Genomic DNA, 22,258 nt, shown 5'->3' with positions numbered 1-22,258 from the left:
TGCACACATGCTTCCTACAAGAGATCCACCTCAGAACAAAATACCTCACAGAATGAAAGTGAAGGGTTGGAAAAAAGTGTTCACAGCAAACAGACAGGAAACAGAAAGCCAGGGTAGCAATACTCATATCAGACAAAATAGACTTCAAAACAAAGGCCATAAAAAGAGACCCAGAAGGACACTTCATAATACTCAAGGAAAGAATCTATCAAGAGGACATAAACATTATAAACATATTAACCCAACATAGGAGCACCCAAATATATATGAAAAATCTTGGAGGACTTCAAGAAAAATATTGATAGCAAAACAATTATACCAGGGGATTTTAACACCCTACTGTCAAAAGTGGATAGATTTTCCAAACAAAATATCAACAAAGATATTGCAGCATTGAACAATGTCCTAGATCAAATGGACTTAACTGATATATAACCTTTCATCACAAAGAAGCAAAATATAGATTTTCTAGTTTAAATCATTTATTTAAAATTAAATAGTCACATGTGGCCAGTGTCTACCATATTGAACAGTGCAGTTATACATAGAGTTGGATTTAGTTTAATTTATATTTTATTGCTTTTCACAAAGTTGATCATATTTCATATTTTTAATGTGGTTTATTCATTACTTTAAATTATTTATCTGATAAATTGTTTTGTATACTTTGCTGTTTTTTGTTATACTGTTTGTCTATTTCATTGATTTTTAAGTACTGTCTCACCTATATGCTTATTTGTACTTGATGTTTATCAGTAATCTACTGTATAGGCTACAAATATTTTGTTCCATGCTCTTATTTATTCACAAGTATGTTGCATACTGAGAACTATGATGAATTACACATTTTCTTTTTCAGTATAGTATCTGGGTAATAATGAGTTTTATATATATATCCTATTGTGTTTTATATGTTTATTCTGTAGCTTGTTACTTTACTTAACTATTAGTATTAATTTTGGGTGTTTTTATTAAAATTATTTTCTACTATCTAATTTTTAAATTCTTTTATGGATCCCTCTTACTCATCTCCTTCTGGGACTCCTATTTTGTATATGTCAGTATGCTTGAGGGTGTCCCATATGTGCCTTGGTCCCTACTCATATTTTTCATTCTTCTTTTTTCCTGTTCCTTAGACTGAATAAGCTCAAAATATCTATCTTAAATTTCATTTATTCTCTCTTCTGCTATTCCAAATCTTTTATTGAGTCCCCCTTGTAAATTTTATATCTTTTTTTGAGTTTAATTAAAAGATTTCTGCTTATTTTTTGTGTATATCATTATTGATATTCTCTGGTTGAGATTTTCTCATACTTACCTTTAATTTTTAAGATATGCATATATTCATTGTCCATGGACACAGATAACAATGTGGCGAAGGTTAGAGAGTGGAGAGGAATGGTTGGAGGGGGACAAAGGGAAGGAAATGGAGATATCTGTAATGGTGTCGACAATAAAAAATAAAAATAAAAATAAATAAATATCAATGATTGTCAAAGATACATACCCTGGGGATATAGCTATTCTCACCAAGCAACTTCTAAATCAAGCCAAGGGCTTGCTTTAGTGTGACTTCCATGTCTTAGTGTGACTATGAAGTGTCAGCAAAGGCACTTCAATTGTATCATGTGTACCACTTGGGGGATGGGGATGATGACAATGGGAGTTATCTACGCATGTGTGGGGGTTGGGGTATATGGAAATTCCCTGTGCTTCTCAAATGTGCTGTGAACCCAAACATACTCAAAACTAATCTATAAATATGGAAAAAATATTTTTTAATTGCTCTATGCATTTATTAGTGAATATTAATGCTGCAGAGGAGACAGAAGCTCACAAACACTCTACAGTTTCACAAGACACAGTGCAGGCAAAGAGTGACTAAGGATCAACAGTATCCTAGGGTCTTGGTGGACCTCTGATTCCAGGTATGGGGGATCTCATCCCTGGAGGAGGCATGCCTATCGGGGTCCCCCGAGCATGGGGAAGCCCAATCGGTGGTCCCATGGGCAGTCTCACACCAGGTGGAGGAGCCATAATGCCTGGAGGAGAGGTTGCCTGACCCACAGGTGTGGGGGGAGTCCCCCAACCTGGTGGGTACTAAGTGGGGGCTCCAGCTATGCTGGCAGTGGCCACCACAGCGGCAGCTACGACAGTGTCTCGTCCCTGTGGAGTCATTACCTGCTGGGAGGGTCCCCCTACCCCTCGGACTGGGCCTACTAATCCCGCAGGAGCCTGTGGAATCAGAACACCAGCTGGAAGTCCTCTGCCTGTGGCCCTGCCAACCCCGGGGCCTCCTGCAGCTCCTGCCAGCGGTACAGGAGCAATGCCGGTATCTTTGGGGAGGTACCTCCACTGTCATGGAAACCAAGTTCTCCCCACGCAGCAGCACCAGACCCAAGACCCATTTCTCTTCATGCTCTGGCTGCTTCACATTCTTTGGCTTGATCTTCCTGAACTCATTGCAGTCACAGAGGATCAAGTTCATATGCTTGTCAAAAGCCTTAAAGGTACCGATGATGATCCGGCCATCTTGCAGGACGCACCCCATCCTGTAGTCAATGTGCTGCAGCACTTGCTGCTCTTTCCCACAGTTATGATTGCTGTTTCACCAAACCCAATATCCACAGTAAAGTTTCAGGATCCTTAAGACCTAAAGAAAGGCTGGGATGCCCCAAGACTGCTTTAACCACCTCTGGGTGTCTCAGCTAGGAAAGCCTGCCTCAGTTCTGCAAGGAAGTCCACCACAGGTACTTGCTGCTGCTGCTGCTGGGAACGCCTCGGGTAGAGCTGACACTCTTGGTTGCTCAGAGAGGCCGTCCTCCTCCATTTGACCTGGACTTTCACCTTGCGTATATGCTGTTACGTGGTCCTTCTCAAGTGTAAGCGGTCCCTGGCCCGCTCCATCGCGCTGCTGCTGCTGCTCCTCACATCACGTCAGGCATTGCCGGCGGCCGCTCCAGACTCTGGAAAAAATATTAATGGCTGGAATAAATACTTATCAAATATAAAGTAGTTATGGTCTTTGTGTTATAAGCAACATGTCTTTAAAATGTAATGATGTGGAGGGAGAAATAAACAAAGCCAAAAGGTCAAGGCTTTAAGATACCACTCTCAGAAGTAATTATACATGGCCTAGAATAAAAATTATACATATCCTGAAGTAATAGTATTATACTATTATGTAGCACTGTAATAAAACTAGGCTTCATAAACCTTTATACTTGACAAAAAAGGGTAACTTTAATTCTTTTTAAAGTCTCATGGGTGTTACAAAATCTCTACAGCTACAAAGAAAATTTCTAAAAATTCACTAAAGTAGAATTTCAATTCATAACATTTCTTGCACACAATAGAATTCTAGTTTAGTAGGGAAATGACAGAAAAAGTAATAAAATAAATAAACCTATCTAATTTGCAATAAGCACCCTTCTAATTAACTCTTAGATTAAAAGAGAAAACCAAAACTGAAAAAAAAATAGAAGACTGGCATTTTGACTTTCAAGAAAGCTGTCTTTTCAAATAATAGCTATTATTCTTTTTTGGATACATTATTTTATTGACATTCTCTAAGAATACAAATTATAAATAAACTACTGTTCTCTATATCTCCTCTTTCTTATAAGTAGATTTTGACAGTATAAAATATTATAACATCCATAATTACATTTCCCAGACGCAACTACTTTTTCCAATTCTATTTTGTGCAATTCTGATAGATATCTCCTTAACTATGAATAAAAAAAATTATCTCTTTTTTTGAACACACAGTTTTTGACATTATTTATTGTCTCCTCCCTTTGAAAGATCAGGATTTGTTCCCATTACTCTCTTTTCCTGCCTTTGTCATTTTTTACACTTGATATTTTCTTTTTAACTCCTCTGTGGCTACCTCTGTAATTTTAAACAAAATTCCTAAGCCACTCTTTTTTATAACAATGACTTGAAGCAAGGATCTAAACTACCCACTGTGCAATGGAAAGATATGACTGACCCTACCATTTCATTCTCTTCTCACCTCAGTCTTCTATATAGATGCCTTCATTATCTTATGTCAAAAGGACAACAATGTTACATTTAATTCATCTGTGCTGGGTCAAAAGTTTGATCAAAATTTTCAAAACAATAGACGTAATTTGATTATGTTTTGTTCACTACTGAGCCAAAGAATGTACTAGAATTTACCTTTCCTTCTCAATGGGTCTAATACCATGACCCCAGTGACTCTGGAAACATCAAATTCAAATGGATTCTCTATTCTTAAATTTTTTTGAAAAATTAGAATTAGGTCACATTTTACTCTGCTCAGTATCAGGATCATTCTTTGTGCATACTTTAGTTTTTTCCTGACAATTTTATATTTTTCTGTTGTTGTTATTAGCAAAGTTATGTATTTTTCTGCAACATACCCTCAAAATTATCTAGGCTTTTAGAGATTAAGACCTTTGACTAAAATTTGTTATCTAATTATGTTTCTCTTCTTTGCTATTGATTTTTTGCATATGTTTGGTGGTCAATTTATTTATTATAAATAGACAATTAATTTGATTAATGTTGTTGCTGGTACAGAATTCTATTGTTTTTATGTATACCTCTTTCTTTAAGTTTTTTTACTTTTTTTATATTTTATTTATTTATTTATTTTTAGAGAGAGGGGAAGGGAGGGAGAAAGAGAGGGTGAGAAACATCAGTATGAGAGAGAAACATTGATCAGGTGCCTCTGGTACACACCCTGGTGGGGGATTGCTTGCAGCCCAGGCATGTGCCCTGACCAGGAATCAAATGGACAACCTTTTACTTTGTGAGACAACACCCAACCAACTGAACCACACTGGTCAGGGCCTAAGCTTTTATTCTTGAAAGGGGAAAAGATGCAATCTCTGGGTGCATGAGAAAGACACGTGAATTTGTAGGTTTTATTTTAGAAGACTTATGAGCAGTAGGAGTCCCGGACATTGACCCTCACCACAAATAAATAAATAAATAAATAAATAAATTTGTGTTTGCATTCTCTCCATTTGGAGACAACTTTCAATTAAATTTTGATTTGGGCCCCACAACTATTGTGAATCCAAACCTCTACTGAGAAGAATAGCTCCTACATCCACTGAACCCTCTTTCTGTATATTGACAGGCTTCTAACTTATTTGCTCAGCTTTTACTTTTGCGTGTCATTTAGGTGTGGTTCTTAAAAACATCCAATTATGTTATTTTGTCTTATGTTCTTATGTTATATGGGGAATTTATCTAATCAATATGTTTAAACTTTTTGCTGCCATCTTGTGTTATATTTTCCTTATGTTTTTGAATGTCATTTATAATTTGAATATTGATAAGTTATTATAATTGGTGATTACATTGTGAATCTTCTGTTTAATGAATCCTACTTTAAGTATTATATTAAGTTAAATTTTGGAGTGGCAGCCTCAATAATTATTTAGAGTTACGAGAACATTTTTCTGGCCTATTTGTTAATCATTATTTCTCAAATCCAAAATTTTCATCTTCTTTGGTTTGTAGTTATCTTTTTCTGATAATATGTCCTCAAGACAAGTATATGGTGGCTGCCATAACTAACTAAACAAAAGCTATAGAAATACAACCATGCCACGCTTACTTAAAATTCATGACTCCAAAATGTACATGGGCTCCTAACGCTGGATTTGTGATTATGCTATATTTTTCCCTATTCTATTCACTCCTCTATTCTTCTAGATTTATTTAATCTAAGAAGGCATACACTATCTACATGCAGGTATTTAAATTTAAATTTAAGTTAACTAAAACTGAATAAAGTAAAAAAAATCTTTCTTAGTTGTGCTAGCCACATTTCAAGTGCTCAGTTGCCATACGGGGATAGTGGCCATGCTGCTGAAATGAATAATGACCCCACAAAGTTATGTGCACACCCCAATCAATCCCTAGAGCCTGTTGCTGTGTTCCCTTAAAAACAAAAAGGAGCTTTGCAAATGTGATCAAGGTTGAGGACTTTGATATAGGGATAGTATCCTAGATTTCTCAGTAGGCTGAATGTAATCACAAGGGTCATCACAAGTGTAAGTAGTAATGAGGTATCCGAGTAGTGAGATATAAGAAGAACTCAACAAGCTTTACTGGCTTTGAAGTTCCAGAAACCTTTCTGGAATTTCCAAGCCAAGGAATGCAAATGTTCTTTGGAAGCTAGAACAGGTGGATTCTCTTTTAGAACCTCCAGAAAGAAATATAACTCTGTCAACAAACATCTTAATTTTAGTGTAGTGAGACCACGTTGGACTTCTGACCTGCAGAACTGCAGGATACTAAATTTGTAGTATTTAAGTCACCAAGTTGGAGATCATTTGTTATGGTAGAAATATAAAACCAATATAGCTACTATATCAGATAGTACAGATATAGAACATCTACATCATTTCCAGAAGTCATATTGAACATCAATGATTTTTAAGATTTTAAATAGTTGAAAGTGTGGTAAATGGAATGCTTATTCAGTTTTTATAGTCTTCTCTTAATAACTTTTAATAGATAACTAGAAAAAATGTTAATTCCCAGATGCATCTCCTCAGTTTGGATCCCTCCGCTGAACACCAGATACATATGTGCATGTATGTGCAACAAGATTTGACACTTCCAATGACATCTCAGACATATCCAAAACTGGATATCAAATTCCCTTCACTGTTCTCTTCACCTACATCTCATCTTAGTTCATGGGAATTATACTATTTTAAATTTCACATGGAAAACACTGGAGTAATTTCTGACTATTTCTCTCAAAACACTCTTAGAACCTGTAGAAATCTGTTGATTCTACTTGCAAAATATGTCTCAAATCTAATGACTTCTCAGCACTTTCATCACTACCGACCTGTTCTAAGCCACTATCATTTTTAGTCTAGAATATTATCGTAGCCCACTCTACTAGCCAAGTTCTAGTGGAATAACAGAGCTTACTCTGGAGAGTTAATAAGAGCCAGTTAATTACCAAAATGTTATTCTGAAAGAACAAACAGAGGAGTTACAATAATCCAGATATTAGTTACTGCAGGGAGCTACTAACCTACCCCTAGAGGTATATTACTGGAAACTAAGAGCCAAGATCATTCAACCAAAATGGCAACCAGAGTGACTGCCCAGCATGAACAGGCCATGAAGCATGTTTAGCAGCTGTGAGAGGAACGCCCCAAAGCACATGAGAGAGGGAGCAATACCCTCATTCTTCATTTTTCCTGCCTCTACCTTCAGAACAGTGTTTCTCCTTAATCAAATTCAGCTTGAAAACTGTTAGCAAAGGGTCCTGGAAAATATATTTACAAGGATTAGACCTCTAATATATAGATCTGATTAGAAGAAAGAGAGGGAATAAATTTGGGAGAAAAAGGACATTTCCTAATTTGTCTCCCAGCTTCCATTATACAACTTTCTATTCACTACCACTCCCCAACACACACAGTCTATTCCAACAGAGTAAGCAAAGTGATCCTTTTATAAATAAAACAAATCATTTAAGTCTTTTTCTCAAAATCCTATAAATGTCTTCCCATATCTCAGAGTAAAAGTCAGACTCATTATAGCAGGCCTAAAACATCAATATCTAATCTAATCTCTCCCTTTTATCTCCCTAACTCAATTTTCTCCATCCACAGTGATCAGCTTGCTGTTCTAAAGGACACCAATAACCTGCCTAATTTGATCTTTCTAGATGCTGGAATTCTCTTCCCCTGCTGTTGGCTTAGCTTACTCCTGTACCTACTTCAGGTCATGCTCAAATTCATGTTATCAGGCTAAAGAATGACCCTTAGGTGTCACAGCAATATGTTGGAGATAATTAAATACTGCATTGGAAAAAGAATGGAACTAGGAGACCTGTGCGGTACCCCCTGCTTTTACTGAAGCTGTTGATTTTTTCATTAGGTTAAACTACAGTAATTTGATTCATCTCATAAAAACATTACACTATCAAAGTAATAACTATAAAAACAATTGAACAATCAGAAATGAAAATAAAGATGACACGTTGAAACATTTTTGTTGTTGTTGTTTAATATAATTTATTTCGTGGTTCAGTTGAGCACAGTATCCTGTTTGAACAAAACAATAATAGAGGAGAATGCAGTGGACTAATACACCAATTTGTTATTATACCAAAAACAAGTGCTATCTGAATGAATCATAAACCTGATAGATCTTCAACATGAAGCTAACCTAGTAGAACACTCTTGATTGTCTGTATGTCTGTCTCTTTTCCTCTCTTTTAAAGAAAATATTTTATTAAATTCTGAATGAAGTATAGAGTTGCATGCTCTACATTTCAGAAATATTTTTATTTTCCCTCAGTAAAACAGTAACAACAAAACAACATGTGATTTAAGAGTAAAATCTGATAACAAAACAGAAATCAACAAGTAAGCACTTCTCTGCCTCATATCCATCCCATACCACATAAGTAATCTGTTACCTAAATATGATATTAGCCAAGTCTCTGCCCTAAACCAAGATCAGTTTTTCTAGTATTAACTTGCAGTCCTCCCAGACCATCTCAAATGTGGGCATTAGCAAAAGGACCACACTCCGCACCTTCTGTATCCATGCCCTTCTCAAAGTGATTTTCAGTTCCTCCCACCAACGATGGAGGCTATTTCCTTAACTCTGTATAGGCATACTTCATTTTACTGAGCTTCGCTTTATTGTGCTTTACAGATGCTGAATTTTTTCACAATTTGAAGGCAAGTCCTTTTACCAGCAAAAAGGATTGTGACTATCTTAAGTACAATACTTACTTTATTGCAGTGGTCTGGAACTGAACCTGTAACATCTCTGAAGTATGCCTAGCTGGGCGGGCTTGGTGAAGAAAATGTGGAAGGACTGACACTGCCATTTCCAATCCTAGATCTCAAGAGGCCTTGCACGTAACACTGTCTTTCAGAACTCTGTCATCATCATGTGAACAAGGCCAGGCTAGCCATAGAGGTGAGTGAGAGCCATGTGAATAGAAGAGCTTTCCCAGCTGAGGCAATCCTGAACAAACCAGCCCCCTACCAAGCCAGCAACAGACCGTTCACACATGACTAATCCAGAAAACCACCCAGCTGATCCCAGGCCCCACTGTCAATTTGTAGATGTGTGTGCTAAATAAATAGTTTGTTTTAAACCACTATATTTTGGGGTTAATTTTTACTAGGCAATTGTTACAGTGACTTTCTTGCTGGTGAATGAAAAAAAAAGCTACAGATTTCATCTTAAATTACAGTTGGGTTTTAACTGCAAAAGCAGCAGTTCTTTTTTCAGTTCAATAAATTAGATAAAAGAACTGATTTGTTTGTTCCCCCAGAACCCCCTCACTAGACTACAATACTAGGTGCAGGTGGCTGGCACCAGGGCACTGAGTAGCAAGCAGTACAGGACATTCATTCCCTTAGAGCAGAGTTCCTATCAGAGCCAAACTGTGCTGCTAAAACTGCTCAGGTCCCTGGTAGAATAACTCTACACTTAATCATCATTATACTAATGTATTCTTCCATTTCCAACTTTCACTTAATTGACTTGTCTCTTTTGTGAAAAAAGAAGGCTAAAATTCTTAGACATAATTTACCACACAAGCTGAAGAAAGAATTCATAAATGTAACTGGAATATAATTATTTTGTGGCTACAACTTTGGGAGGGTAGGAGATAGCTACCTGATACATTCTGAGAACACATGGACTGTGAGAATTCAAACTTCAGTAAGAAGAACAAGTACAAAGCACAAAAAATATATAATGAAATAAGATTTTGAAAAGCAGAATTAACAATCTTCATGTGAAAGAATATCTGTGTGGAAAAAACTTTCTGCCACATACTTCCTCAAGTCTAATGGATTATCCTCCGCCTTAGTAAATGCTCACAAATCAACCACTTGGCATTTCCCCCAGGCTCTCTTCTGTTTCTTGCCTATTAAACATTAGATTTTCATTTAAGTGCTGACTTATTTTTTCTTAAGGAGAGCCTTATGGTGTTCTTTAATTAATTGCTGATATTGAAATTATTTCTCTGATTATAATTCCATTTGAACAAACCAACAAAAGCAGATGTTTTCAAAAACTTTAAGCAAGCCCCACCCACTGACTTCTACCCACTGATTTATAGCTCATTGGCCAGGACTCCTGTCATCTGACTACTCTTGGTTTGAGAAACAATTGACTTTCTCTACTAAGATAAAAACCCATTTTGTAATATAAAATATCAAAATTGATGATTAAACTGAAGGGAAATAAAATACATACATGTATATATGCATACATATGTGCAAATGTGTGTGTATAGTGCTCCTGCCCCAACTTTGGACACTCTGTGGTCTATCTGTGATCATAAACTAACGAACTGACTAAAGTTTAATTGAAATGTGAAATTAATTTCTTGAAAAAAATTCTGAGAGGAGGAGGGAAGTTATTTCCTTCATAGAGACAGTAAGTTATATTTAAAACAGTATAACTCTAAAATAATATTTTAATAAGCTATACAGACCTAGCTGCCACAAATGTAGCCATTAATTTGTCCATTGTTTCAGGTCTGCCCACATCCCCCCTATCTGCCTAGCATTTTCTATTTTCACTGTAAAAATGATCTGTCCTGTAAGTTTTCTCAGTTCTTACTACCTATTATGTTGCTGACCAATACTTATCAAACATAAATAAATAAATAAACCTTAAGCTTAACAAGGAAGACACAGAATCATTGTCTTTACTGTTTCAACTTCTAAAATTTGGATCAGAGTTGAATAAACCAATATAAAGTTGTAGGCTAGCTCATTCACTGTCTTAAAGCCTTTTATTCAAAGCATACTTAATTTTTAGAAATAGATATCCTTGGCTTTGTGACTTACCATTCTGTAGGTCACATTTACTTTGTTAGAAACCTGGTCAAAAGAAAATAATCCAAAATTGGAGAAAAATAACTGCAAAGCCAAGTGTTATGAAACAAATGTCTATTTGTTAAGCACACTTATAGGTTCACTCGGTTGAATTGCTCTAACCTAAAGCTCTGCTTGCTGTTTCTCAGATGACAGTCACTCCAGCTTAGGTCTTATCACAGGTTATCACCCTTAGACATTTAAGACCACTTGTATATAATTGTGTAAAGTGGAAAAACTTTCCTTATAAATCCATAATATTATCTCTCACATATGCCTTTCTAATTTTGTAGTATACTAAATTGGATTTGCCTTTTAAATCAGGGTAGCTCAAAATAAGAAATTGAATCAGAGACTAAAAAACTTAGAATCTTAAATGTCAGTTAGTAAACATTGAACCAATCTGTGTTATTCAGGAGGATGGAAGTCTGAGATCAAGATGCTAATGGTTGGCTTCTAGTGATGACACTCATTTGAGTAGCAGATGACTGACTTAATGGATGAAATAGATAGCATGCAAGAAAAGATAGGCAATAAAAGCAAGAGATGGAAATTCTAATAAATAACCAATAAGAAATGCTACATACCAAAAGGACCATAAAAATGTCTTTTTTTACATTTTCATAATTATATACTTTTAAATTTTTATTATTTATGCTGTTAATATTGTTCCCACTTTTTCTCCCTTTTCCCACCTCCTGCCAGCCCTACCCTCACCCCTCTTCAAGTCAGTCCCCATACTGTTTTCCACATCCATGGGGTGTGCATAAATATACTTTGGTTAATCCCCTCATCATCTTTACCCACCCCCCATTCTTTCTGGAACTGTCAGTCTGTTTTATGTATCTAAGCTTCTGTTACTATTTTGTTTGTTAGTTTATTGTTTTCATTAGATCCCACACATAAGTGAGATAGTGAGATCCTATGGTATTTTTCTTTCACTTACTGGCTTAATTCACTTAGCATAATTTTCTCCAGGTCCATCCATGCTGTTTCAAAACAGGAGAGCTTCTTTCTTTTTTCTGCTGTGTAGTATTCCATTATGTAAATGTACCACAGCTTTTTTATCCACTTATCTAGTGATGGGCACTTAGGCTGTTTCCAAATCTTGGCTATTGTAAATAGTACTGCTGCAAACACAGGCATGCATACATATTTTGTTAAGATAGTTAAGGTTAATGAAAATTATAAGGCATGTCACTACAAATGTACAGAAGAAAGGACATCTAGGAATGTACAATGAGAAAGCTCACTGTACAGTGAGAAAGCTATAATCTACAAGCCAAAATGGAGGCCTCACCAGAAACCAAACCTGTAGACACCTTATTGTTGGGCTTCCAGTTTTCAGAACTGTGAAAAAATAAATGTTTAAGCCATCCAGTCTGTGGTCTTTTTTAAAAGATTTTATTTATTTATTTTTAGAGAGAGGGGAAGGGAGGGAAAGACAGAGAAACAGCAATATATAGTTGCTTCTCACATGGCCCCCACTGGGGACCTGGCCTGCAACCCAGGCATGTGCCCTGACTGGGAATCGAACTGGTGATCATTTGGTTCGCAGCCCGCACTCAATCCACTCAGCTACACCAATCAGAGCAGTCTGTGGTATTTTTTATGGCAGCCTGACATGACTAATACAACCCCCTAAAACCTCATGTTAGTGTAATTATGCATAAATAATACAAAAAGTAACATAAAATAAAAACCATTTGAAGAAACTCAGAATTACTCCAAAAAGTCGCTAATAATCTGGTTACTTCTACTTGTTCTTCTCCTCCACTTCTACCCCTCCTTTCCTACTTCATTTTGTTATTATCAGTATTAGTAATATATAGTGCTACAAACCTTGATGGCTATCATATTAACCCCGTAGTCCCCCCTCAAGGTTTTAGAGATGTAATAATATGGGAACTAATTTTGTAGGCAATCTACTATATACTATCATATATTTTTGATACATGATATATTGTTATCAAATTCTGAATTGTCATGTCTATTTTAAGTATAAGAAAAATAAACTGTCCAAGGTTATAAGCTTAGTATTTGGGAAAGCTAAAAATCTACATACTTATAGCTTTTTGCAGATCCTGTGGCCTGTTCACTACTGTTATGCCTGAGGAGCACCATTTGCCAGAGTATTTCCAAATTCCTGTGCTTTACCTGAGCTTATATGTGAGCCCATTTAGTTGGAAAGTAGCATTAATGTGTCCCAGTCCAGTGGTCCGATTTTTATTAGCTTAATTATCCTACATAACTACAATCTTTCCAGAAAACTATCCAACTGTTTTTTTAAATTTTTAAACAAACTAACTGGAAAGTCCAAATACCAACTACTTATATTTCTGAAAGAATATTTAAGTTCACAAATTAGATATCATTTTACTTTTAAATATGTAGGTATCCTTGTGTCAAAATTTCCATGTAAAGAAAAAATAGTCTACCTAATGTTTTCTTAAATATAAAATAATCAATCTTAATCAACATTTTATTGCAAATTACAGAATTTTCCCTAATATTCATTTTTGGATATTTTTAATGCTTCTAAGTTATTTATTTCTCAGAAATAATTTGAATTTTTTCTAAAAATAGTAGTTGATATTTTTAAAATTGTATTACTACAGAAGAATATAAAAAGAGAAAAAATTTTAAAGTTTTTCTTTTTCATAACAAAATTTTTTTATTTTACATTGATAGATTGTAACTAGAAAAAGGAAAAATAAATCGATTGCTTCTTCTATTCTAAAAATAAGTAATGATCAAGTTAAAGAGAAAATGTACAATATCTGGTGTTTGTAGTGTATTTGAATTTGTCTAGAGAAAAATTAATGAGCTTTATCAATATAATTTTATGTAAAATACTTAAACATTTAGCTATTTATGTTGAAATAATGATTGATCATACATTCAAAGCTATAAACGATATCTGGACTATACAAGATTTTGGAATTTTGTGTGTGTGTGAAATATGAAGTTTCAATTCTAGAATAATTTTAATGATAATGAATGTCTCTCTAATATAATGTAACAATTACTTTCTGGACATCCCTTTAGGTATTTTTTAAAATTTACTTTTGGATCTTCCTCCCATTATTACTATTCCTGTCCTTCTAGGGTTGTTTTGGGATAGGCAAGGTCCTGAAAGACATTGGTTGCTTTTCTTACTTGCAATCTAATTAAAGGCATGCCAAGTCCTTGCACTTGATTACAGCACTTCAGCAATACATAAAGAGAAGATGGAAGTACTATGGACAATGGAGAGAAAGCCTAGCCTTGGCCAAATAAATAGAAACCCAATGTAGAAACTAAAATTAGATGATATGTAGATAATATATTCAACTGTTTTGATCTCAGGACCAATGTTGATTGAAAATATTTAGATTTATTCAAAAATGTTATCATGCTGTTACAGCAGAAGCCACATTCCCACATGAATCCAAATAGGTCACTTGGCAAGATCTGGGGCACAAATGCAGTTACAATGAATTTGCAGGAGATGTACTGAAAGCTGCATACAACAGGATGAGGTGGTTTCATTCACTCTCTGTGTTGAGCCTTCTGAAAGCAGGCTGTGTGCCCATGGGGCAAGGACTTCAGAACACTGCTACAATACTGAGCCATGTCAGGCTAGCACTTAAACCAATCCAGGTCAATAATCACAGTGAATACAGCCTTCTGAAGATATTTCCAGGTCAGGCAAATACAAAAAGCCAAGTGTCAAACAATAATCCGTTAGAACTGTGCTTAAAAACTGGCTGTCAGTGAGGTTTTTAAATTGCCCAAGTAATGATTCCAAGAGAACTGAGAGGAAAAGCTTTTACAAATAGTACTTCAGAACTAATGAGAATTATTTATGTCTTTTCAGGATGACAATATATTGATTTTCCTTAGGTAAAAAAAAAGTTTTTTAATAGTTGTATATTAAGTCTTTAATTTTTTATTGAATTTATTGGGGTGACATGGTAAATAAAATTATATAAGCTTCAGGTGTACAATTCTATTGCATATCATCTGTATATTGTATTGTGTGTTCACCACCCCAAGTCAAGTCTCCTTGAAATTAAGTTTCAACCTCCCATTACAGAAGTCTTATTGATAAAATTTATTCTGGGATCTTCAACCTGAGTCTCGGCTTCTCACTTTCCTCCCTGAACAACATGAGCTTCAGCACATGCTCCAGCTTCTCCACAAGCTACCGGACCCTAGGCTCTGTGCTGTCACCCAGCTACCAGTCCGGCTAGCCAGCCAGCAGTGTGGCCAGCATCTATGCAGATGTTGGGGGTCTTGGGCATCTGGATCTCCATGTCCTGCTCCACAAGTGTGCAGGGCAGCTGGGGTCTGGAGGCCTGGCTTCAGGGATGGTGGGGGGTCTGGTGGGCATAGGGGGCATCCAGAACAAGAAGGAGACTATGCAATGCCTGAATGACCACCTGGCCTCCTACCTGGAGAGGGTGAGAAGCCTGGAGGCTGATAATTGGAGACTGGAGATCAAAATCTGGGAACACTTAGAGAAGAAAGGACCTCAGGTCAGAGACTGGGGACATTATTCCAAGACCAGTGAGGACCTGAGGGCTCAGATCTTTGCAAATTCTGTGGACAATGCTTGCATCGTTCTGCAGATTGACAATGCCCATCTTGCTGCTGATGACTTCAGAGTCAAGTATGAGGAGGAGCTGGCTATGCACCAGTCTGTGGAGAATGACATCAATGGAGTTCAAAAGGTCATTGATGACACCAATATCACTTTGCTGCAGCTGGGGACAGAGATCGAGGCTTTCAAGGAGGAGCTGCTCTTCATGAAGAAGAACCATACCACAAGGAAGATGTAAATGGTCTACAAAACCAGATTGCCAGTTCTGGGTTTACCATGGAGTTGGATGCCCCCAAATTTCAGGACCTCAACAAAATCACCTGCAGACATCGGGCCCACTATGACAAACTGGCTCAGAAGAACTGAGAGGAGCAGGACAAGTACTTGTCCCATCAGACTGAAGAGAGCACCACAGTGGTCACCCTGCAGACAGCTGAGGTAGGTGCTGCTGAGAGGATACTCACAGAGCTGAGACATATTGTCCAGTAATTGGAGACTGACCTGGACTCAATGAGGAATCTGCAGTTCAGTTTAGAGAACAGCCTGAGGTAGGTGGAGATATGCTATGCCATGCAGATGGAACAGCTCAATGAAATCCTGCTGCATCTGGAGTCAGAGCTGGCCCAGACCCAGGAAGTGGGACAGCACCAGGCCCACGAGTATGAGGCCCTGCTGAATATCAAGGTCAAGCTGGAAGCTAAGATTGCCACCTACGGCAGCCTATTGGAAGAAGGGGAGGACTTCAACTTTGTTGATGCCCTGTTGTTACCCCTCCTTACAAAGCATCCAAAAGACCATGACTTACAGGATTGTGGATGGCAAACTGGTGTCTGAGGTCAACAACACCAAAGTTTTGAGGCGTTAAAGGAAACAGAAGTGGGGCATCCCATGGTAAAGCAGAAGGCCAATGAAAAGTTCATTGACAGATTAAAATATTTAAAATAAAGTTTATTCTACAACTTTCTAGTTTAATATTTTTAAAAATCTTAAATGCAAAAAAGAATAGTACATACTAAACAAATGAAAATGAATAAAACATTCAAATGATATACATTGGCATCATGATATGTGTGTGTGTGTGTGTGTGTGTGTGTGTGTGTGTGTATAAAATCAATTAGGTATTTTCAAGCCCCTAGTGTTATGTCAAGAAATGCTACTAATCTAATCTAAGAAATTTCAGTTAATTCTGTCTTGGAGTAGTGTCATCCAATTCCCATGGTGATTTGGGGGAAAATTGCCAAAAGATGGACATAATTTAGGGATGCATCACAGTTTGGTTTGGGCATCTGCATTTGGCCAAAATCTAATATTTGGATTCATATTTGGTCTTACCCTTTGGAAGTACAAATGCCTGCAGTAACATTACTTCTGGTATAATCAACATGTGTGTGAGCAATGCAATCAGATAAAATACCATTATATATAAGCAAATAAATTCAATGATATGAACAAGGACCAAGAATATGAAGCCCGTCTGGAAAAAGTCCAGCGATTGTTAATATAACAAGAATGGTTGTGTGACATCAATGTAACCTGGTAGCCAAGGAAAGTGGACTGGAATGTGCATGCATGAACAATGATTACTTCACTGTACTAATCAGGTGGAACAGTGGATGCCATTAAGTGAGCATGCATACTGTGTGGCCATCACATTCGAAATGACTGAGCAAGTAGAGCAATGAATCCACACAAAATTTTGTTAAGTTTAGACATTCCTCTGTGGGAAACTATTAAGATAATTCAGAAGGTCATAGCTATGGGCAGCTGGTGATTGGCAGTTTCATCATGACAACATGCCCACTCATACACTGTCTAATACAGAGTTTTTGGTGAAACATCAAATCACCCAGGTGACTCAGGCCCTCTACAATCCATATTTGGCATCCTGTGACTTCTGGCTTTTCGCAACATTAAAATCACCTTTGAAAGGGAAGAGATTTCAGTCTGTTGATGAGATTCAGGAAAATAAGATGGGGCAGCTGATGGTAATTGGGAGAACTCTGTCAGGTCCGAAGGTGCCTACTTTGAGAGGGACTGAGGTGTCATTTTCCTATGTACAATGTTTCTTGTATCTTGGATCTTCCTCAATAAATGTTTCTATTTTTAATATTATATGGTTAGATAACTTCTGGACATATCATGTATACTTCAGATTTATTGTTAATGTCTCATTATTCATTTGCATATATAAGTAATTAAGTGAAAATATTTTCACAATAAAATTTTATTAGTTAATTTGAAGTATATATACATATACATATTATTGCAATAGTAAAACTGAATAAAAATTAAATAGTTGTGAAAGTTCTAATTATATTTACATAAACCCTGTTAAGAACTTTTAAATAGTAAAATAAATTGACCTTTATGAATGCTAACATAAAATATATTACACAGATAAATTTTAGAAAGAATGTTTTGTTTTTTTAGAGCTACAAAAGTGTTATAAATAATTTTAATACTAATAAATCAAAAATAAAGACTAGGTCATAATATGTTTCTATTTTTGTGGAATTGTTTGGGGCCTAGGATGTACAACATTACATAAAACCACCTCTAAAAACTCTATTTAGTGTTTAATAATTTAATTCTTATTTTAGGCCTTAAATTTTGCAATAAAAAGGCCTATTTGCTTAATCCCTTCACCTTTTTCACCTAGTCTCCCAACCCCCTCCCCTCTGTCAGCTGTCAAGACTTATTCTGGGTATCTATGAGTCTGTTTCTATTTTGTTTGTTAGTTTATTTTATTAGATTCCACATATAAGTGAAATCATATGGTACTTGCCTTTCTCTGACTGCCTTATTTTACTTAGCACAATAGTCTCCAGGTCCAGCCATGCTGTCACAAAGGGTAATATTTCCTTCTTTTTTACAACCAAGTAATATTCCGTTCTGTAAATGCACCACAGCTTTTTTCTCCACTTATCTACTGGTGGGTGCTTGGGCTGCTTCCAAATCTTAGCTATTATAAAAAATGCTGCAATGAACATAGGGGTGCATATATTCTTCTGAATTAGTATTTGGGATTTCTTCAGATATATTCCCAGAAGTGTAGGGATTAAGCAAAAAAAAAAAGGTTCTCATAGGCACAGACAACAGTACAGTGATTACCAGAGGAAAAGGGGAGTTGGGGTAAAGGTAGAAGAGGGTAAAGGGGGATAAATGGTGATGGGAGGAGACTTGGGGTGGTGAACACACAATACCATATACAGGTGATATATTATAGGATTGTGCACCTCAAACCTATACAGTTTTATTAACCAATGTCACCACAATAAATTCAATAAATAAATTAAAAATTATGTATTTAAAATAAAGGTCATTATTTTTGTTTACTGGTCAAACAAAAAAAAGGCCTATTTGGTAGCTTTTTAGTCTTAGAAAAGGTCATTTAACAGATGGATATCAGCTTTGCTTCCTTTGTTCATTACCTGTGATAGGCAGCAACAGTATCATGAGCAGAAGCCTAAGCAGAATAATCCAAAAGATACCTCACTGCAGTTTAGTATTCCAAATGCTCAGTGTAGTGACTAATGCAATAAACTTGCATGCCATAATGCTGAGACATTATTGCTCCCACACTTAAAAGCCAAACAATAAGTTATTAAAATAATTGATTTATTAATTAAAATTTCAGAATTATTTCTTTGATTCTAGATGTTGATTCTAGAGTATAATAATCTTCTTTGATCACATACCAATTTTTGACACTTAGACATTTGACATTTTTGTTAATTTGTATGCAACATACATATATGTTTGTATGCACATGCACATAGACACACATATATATGCACACATGAGTATATATGTATATGTGACTATATATATACACAACTATCTTTAGAAAACTTAATTTTAACCATGAAGAAAAAATTTAAAAACTTAAAAATTCAGAAGAATTTTAAAATATAAAACACATTTCTGTATTCCTATGGAAGTATAGTATATAATTTCAGTCTCTTTCTCCGAATGTACAATTCACATGTACATAGTCCTGCATACATACTCACATAACACACGCAGAAACACATTCATTACCCTTGGGTTAGAGGGACAAAAATTTTTAAATATTAGGAGATACTTTTTTAAATCCTTTAGGACACTTTTCTTCTTTGTAAATAATTCTTTGAATTGTTAAAAAAAATAATTTTGTATAGAACAACCTGAAGGCTGAGATAGAATTTGAGCCTTGGGCTCTAATCTTGATTCAAACTGTTTCTACATTTCTTTAAGTGTCTGATAATTTCTCTTGTTTTCTCTTAGTGTTCAATAAAACACCTGAAAACTCCAATACATTCAGTTTTGTGATGCGTATACAAAATAAGCATTGTTGTCCTTGCTTAGATTAGAGGGGAGCACTGTATAGCTTCATCCAGCCTCGTGACTGCTGTTGTATTCTAAGTGGCAGAGTTCTGGAAAAAAGAGAGAAATGAACTGGTAATCTCATAGGTCTGTATTATCATACCCTTCCCTACCTAGAGAGCTTTTATTTCCTACTAGCTGCTAACACCTGAAAGAATCTGCATTTATTAGTGGAAATAATACATTTAAAACTATATTAATTCAGGCAGGAAATATTTTTCCCCTCTCTTGGTTTTACTTGTTTGAGGAAGTCATATTATCTATTGATTTGCCTTAAACTACTAATTGAAAGAAAACAACAAATCTCCCTTTTTTTTTACTTTCTCCAGTTTCTCAGTTATATCTTTTCCTAATAAGCTACTTGGATTTTTGGAACCAAGGGTAAACATTTATATTAATTCTTTTTAAATGCAATTTTTAAAGATTAGCCCAATCTTCTAATCTCTATGTCATTTTACCCTGCTCATTTCTCCAGTGTATTTTTGTCACATCAACAATCTTATCTGCATTGTAATAAGTACCTATGCTAATTCTTCATTTAAAGAAATAATAAAATGACAACAGATTGGGAGCAATCCATTAATAGCTTCTAAGTGTGATGAGACAAGCATTATCTAATCCCCTTAATTACATTAACAGCTAGCCTGTATTTCTTGGTATTAACCTTAAGGATCTTGAGATTCCTTGTCAAATATCTCTTCTGTTGTGGCTACACAGGGAAAACAAGAAAATTCAGTACCATCTCAGACCTTTACTGTTTAGTTGAGTAGTATTTCCTACAAATACTAGAGTAATTTTGTAATATCTGTTATAAATTTATTTCTTACTTCCATAATAGTTTTGTGATTTAGTTCAGAAAACACCCATGTACCTATGCAATACCCACATAAATAAGTGTGTATTATTTGTGACAAAGTTTTCATTGATTTATTTAAGAGAACTGGTTTTCTGATGGTACAAAATTGGATTCTGTTGTAGGTAAATCAAATCCTCATTGGCTACAAGATCTTATCAAAGTTATTTAAATTTTCTGGGCTTTAGTTTCTTCATCTTTAAGTAAGGCATTAAATAAAATTAAATACTTCTTAAAAGAGTCTGGCAAAATCCTCATAGATTTTCAGCAAAGAAACATTTACCAAAGTTGTTAGAAATATCTTGATAATACAAAGTATCCTCCTTAATTAAAGATGGGCTCCTTTTCTGACTATTAAATGGAATCAACATTAATTCTAAATACGATATAAGCAGGGACTAAAGTGAAATAGATATATTTATTAATGGATTGGTAGAAATTTCTATTTTAAATTTAGTGTAACACAGAGTGACGATCAAAATAGTGTTATACAGTTAAAAACAAATTAAATGTCTGCCATATATTTTATCCTCTCTTAATATTGGAAAAAAGAAAGGAAATACAAATGTAAAATTTGAAGGATGGTCTTTTCAAAGAGCAGACCACAATCCAGTAAAGAGAACTTATACAAAGCAAATAATTAAAATTCAGGATGCAGAAAATTTAAATTCAGGATTACAATTCAGGATTCAGAGTTCTTCAAAAGCAGATTGTGTAAAACATTTGGGGAGCAATAAAAATGGCTCAGTTAACTGTCCCAGGAATAGTCAGAGGAAAAGTCAGAGAAGAGGAGACATGTTTGCTCCTTTATATCTGAGTTTTAAAGGGAGCAGCATTTCTTGCTTAGGAAATGGTAAAGAATTGCGTGTGGTGAAACACATGACTGATTTGGACTCTCTGAAAGAGTAAGCTCAACATGTACTGATATTTGTAAACTTTCTATAACATGGTTAGAACATTGAAATTTTTTCTACAGGTGCTGCTGATTTAAGTAGAAGATACATTCAACAAACATTTAGGAGAAATAATGTACTGGACTTAGGAAATAACTATTTTTGAATAATGAAAGGGAAACAGGTCACTATGAATTTAAATTTATATCTTGGGTGACTAAGCAGATAGTAGCAAAATAAGTACAATTAAAGCATGGAAGAGTAGCAATGTGAAGGATACATGAGCTTGAGCTATTCAAGAATATTAGACATAGTGTAATATTCCATATAGTGTAATATGCAGCAGCTATTTGTCAATGAAGTTCTGCTGTTCATAACAGACTACTTACAGGTGTGAATTGTATATGTAGTTGTATCACTTATCATTTTACTATTATATATGTCATTTATGTTTATTGTAGAAAACAAATATATAAAATAGAATACAAATTTTCCTTTAATCCTATCTTATTAATAGTTACAGGGACAATTTTGGCATGTATCTTTCCAAAATTTGGTTTATGTTTATTCTTTTTTCACTTAACTTTATGTCATAAGCATATTTTCATATCCCTACATATTAATTTTAAAAGTTAAATGCTGTACTGTATAATATAGCCAAATCTAATGATTATTT

At 35.3% G+C, this 22,258-nt stretch overlaps 3 pseudogenes; 1 reads left to right on the top strand and 2 right to left on the bottom strand.

Moving 5' to 3' along the window:
* Nucleotides 1–1,899: 1,899 nt before the first annotated feature.
* LOC123806733 lies at nt 1,900–2,608 on the bottom strand (annotated as a pseudogene).
* A 77-nt stretch (nt 2,609–2,685) lies between these two features.
* LOC123806962 lies at nt 2,686–2,907 on the bottom strand (annotated as a pseudogene).
* Nucleotides 2,908–15,037: 12,130 nt separating this feature from the next.
* LOC123806961 lies at nt 15,038–16,336 on the top strand (annotated as a pseudogene).
* Nucleotides 16,337–22,258: the final 5,922 nt, after the last annotated feature.

Source organism: Phyllostomus hastatus, unplaced genomic scaffold (assembly GCF_019186645.2).
Source record: "Phyllostomus hastatus isolate PE091 unplaced genomic scaffold, TTU_PhHast_1.1 phas_scaffold_39, whole genome shotgun sequence".
NCBI classification, from domain to species: Eukaryota; Metazoa; Chordata; class Mammalia; order Chiroptera; family Phyllostomidae; genus Phyllostomus; species Phyllostomus hastatus.
This window is presented reverse-complemented; position numbering and strand designations above follow the sequence as displayed.